Below are 4,071 nucleotides of genomic sequence, written 5' to 3' on the forward strand. Positions count from 1 at the left end.
TTTGAATCAATATCACTATTCCGAAAGTAGAATAGAGGAAAAACTTGCCTTCTGCGCGACTTACTGCAATTGAATCACTTATGTATATCATCTTGGACTATTACCGACTCAACTGGCCTGGCTGGCTTAGCTTCTGTTGGCAAAACAGACTGGTTAAGTCACGTCGTACTTTATTTGCATCTTGAATCGACTTCAAACTGATCCTAACATCTACCCATGCGCTTATGACTGACTCATGTATTACATATAAGCAAGTAAGACTCGATTAACCACGTAATACACATAAGCACATAAGCACATAATCATTTTTATGGTTAAAATAATTTTTAAAACTAAAATCGACTCGCTGATTGCTCAACTGATCGTTATCTGACTCGTTTCCCATTTTTCCGGAATTTTTCGGACTCGTCTCGGCACGTAACTTGACTGATAATCAAACAAGTCACAAAATCAACTAACCTCTAAAAAAAACTAAGCTTTGATATTATTTTTAATGAAAAGGATTCATTTTTCTGAGTTAACAGGCTTTCGTTTCACGCAAAACGGACTAACGGTTGAATTATTATTAATTAAATACTGATAATTCCATTTATTAATCATTATAAATAATTATTACTAATTTTTAAAACCCAAAAATAATTTTTAAACCATTAGTTAAGAAAATCAGAATTAAAAATAATTTTTCTATAATTTTTGAAATTAAAATGAATTTATTATGATTTACTGAAAATTATTTGATTAATTATCAAAATAATTAATCACTTTTAAATAATTAATAAGTAATAAATAAATAATAAATAATTAAGAAAATAATTCAATCTGATTTTTAGAAAATAATTCAGAATTATTTATAATATAAATTAATTAATTAAATAATTAATTAATCAATTTACAAAATAAATAAAACCGATTTTTAAAATTAATAAAAATCAAATAAAAATCAAAATTTCAGAAACAGTTGTCAGAAATTGGTTTCTGACAAAAACAGATCAAAATCGGGTAATCTGAACGGGTCAAACGGGTTGGATTCCGGGTCACCAAGAACACGCCGGAATTTTTCCAGATTCCGGTGAGTTCCCGGAGTCCGGCCAAGCTCCGATCAGCCCCAAATCAACACTGTTTGGTGCTGTTTTTGAGTGCTTTTCATTGCAAATCAACACAGCAATCCAACCACGGCCAAAACATCACAGAATAACTCCTGAATCAACTTCTCCGGCAAAATCGACATAAACTCCGGCCAAAAATCGAATTTGCAGAATCGTACATAAAATCAAACGTTATATAGTGCAAAATGAAGCTAAGAACATATACAATCAAAGCCCTAACATTACAAGAACCAAATATTCACAGAATTCCTCGAGTTGTGTTTTGAAAATTCGACCTAAACCCTAGAAATCGTGAATCATTATCCAAGCATCGTTTGTTCAATTAAACACCATGAATCGACTGTAAATCATCTAACAAAGCTATATCAATCATCAAAACATCACAATAACCCCAGAATCAAAAAGCCCTAATTCGAACATAAACCCTAGAAATCAAAAATCAAAAACGATGCAATAAAACGTGAAATTGATGCAAGAAACAGAAAGAACGGATCAAAACCTTCGATTTGAGTACTTGAATCACACGATTTGATGCTGTAATCAGTGAGAAATCACGACTTGATTCTTCGACCCGAACCTGTTCTTCCCGACCCGATTTCAGAGAATTTTTGGTAATTTTGCAGATTTTAATGATTAATTATAATTAATTAAATAAAAATTAGGCTACTTATAGTAGTAAAAATAATACTCCTAATTAAAATTAAGGGGCTAATTATACATTAAATAAAAATATTGGGCCCTAATTTTTATAATTTTTGAGTATTAAAATTTAATTTATAAATATTTTATATATGCAATATATATGCCAAAAATTCCCAAAAATTGTGAATAATGCAAAAATGCAAAGAAATAATATAAATGAAAGTCCTATAATTTTATAAAAATAAAAATGTGATTTTTGTGGGGTTTTTGACACCCAATGGGGCCCGGAAAAATCATTTTTTCGCAAAACGAGAAAATTTATAAATTATCTAGATGTTCAGAACAAGGCGATTGTAAAAGCCATTTCATGAAAAATAAGGCCCATTATTTTATTTGAAATACTGGCTTTAAAATCATCGTTTGGATCATAAAATGTTTGAAATAAAACCTATAAATGCATAATAAAATATCTGAAAAATACCTTAAAATACAAAAATGACATGGAATACACGTATCACGTAACAGTTAGGGTTTATCAGATAATCACACATAAATGACACATTAATTCACATATTTTATTATAATCATGATATAATATAAACGTAAAGTTCCTAGTCGTTACACAATAAATCTGTTTTGGGAAAAATATTCTAAGTCAAGTTCTCTACAAGTCACATATTAAGTTCTATAGAGAAGTCATTCAAGAACTCCAGAATGACTTATCGAGAAGTCAGGAAAGCTTCTAGAGAACTTAGAGATATCGACAAGCCAAATTGAAGACATGAAGATTGGAGATATCGATAAGTCATTTCTTCATTAGAGAACTCTGAAATATCGATAAGTCTATTTGTCACTAGAGAACTCATAGTTATCGATAAGCCAACTTGTCATTAGAGAACTCAGAGTTATCGATAAGCCAAAGTGAAGACATGAAGATGTGAGATCTTGACAAGCCATATTCTCTTATTGAGAACTCAGAGACTTCAATAAGTCAAAACATCTGTAGAGTGATTATATATCTCGATAAGCCAATATACTAATCGAGATGTCAAGTTCTCTATATACAAAACTGGAGATCTCGAGGTAAAATTCAAATTACAAAGTTTAGACCAGTTCAAAATCCAAGATTATCAAGCAACAAACAATCTAATCGGTTGGATTGACAAGTCTACAAAAGCAGCTTGAAGAGTACAAGATCAAGGGTCAAGATTAACTGGCAAAGTAAAAGTCACAGGCGTGCAAGATTAGAAAAGATACACTAAGCCAGAAATGGAAAAATTTGATTATCCAAAAATAGGGTTTAGTACATGCTAATGCATGCTGTGTAATCACCAGTGTTTACTATTCTATAAAGTAAACATTGGATGCTTTGTTAACTGTAATAATTTATAACAAAAAAATCTTGTATGCTCTCAACGAAGAAGCCAAGCTCTTTATCAACAAAGAGCCTAGAAATTTTGTAGCAAAACATTCTTAATTTTATTATAAAATTAAATGAGTTTTAAAAGAATTATGTTCACTGTTTTATCTGTTTAAATTCAGTACTAACACATTAAACTACAAGATTTTAATTTACTTTATTCATCACCATAAACACTTCAAGAAAAGCAGAAAAACACAAAAACACATTCACCCCCCCTCTGTGTGTAATTCATTACTAACAGAAGTGCCCCCGCTTACCTGGCCAATCGGTTTGAATAAATCTAGATTTATGGACTTTTTGGTGGTACAAAAGTTAGGAGTTGCTTAAAAAATTTAGGTTAACTTAGGATTAGTATTTTTTTTACCTTTTTCTTGAGTGTATTTTCCCCTCTTACGTGCTAACTGGTAGTTAATTTAGATAATTTCGTAGTGCATGCACACTTAGGAAATAAGTACTAGCGATCATTTAACCCGCCCAATCGCTAGACTTTAAGTCACACACTTTCATATACCATCATGGGAGAGGCTTCACCTCCTCCTTCTACCACACTCCACCAAAGCTTATATACCCAACAACCCCAAGTTGATGTAGGAGCAAACATTGTCTCTCTTCAGTTATGTGGCCATGAAAGAAGGGGATAAGATATTAATGAAGAATTTAGGGAGTTGTTTAGGGACATGTCATCAATAAAAATGCTGGAGGAACTAAATGTCATTACTGTATAGTGGGAGACCCAATGTGAGGAGAGTTATCTCAAGCCTAGGATCATTGAAAAACCTTCCATTGTAAAGTCTCGTAGACTTTCACTCTTTCCTCCCACTTATAAATTTAGTTTCTTAATAGCTAATGACACCGATTCATCCTTTATTGTTCACGACCAAGATACACATTGTAGTAATC

The sequence above is a fragment of the Apium graveolens genome, chromosome 5, assembly GCF_009905375.1.
Source record: "Apium graveolens cultivar Ventura chromosome 5, ASM990537v1, whole genome shotgun sequence".
Classification (NCBI taxonomy): Eukaryota; Viridiplantae; Streptophyta; class Magnoliopsida; order Apiales; family Apiaceae; genus Apium; species Apium graveolens.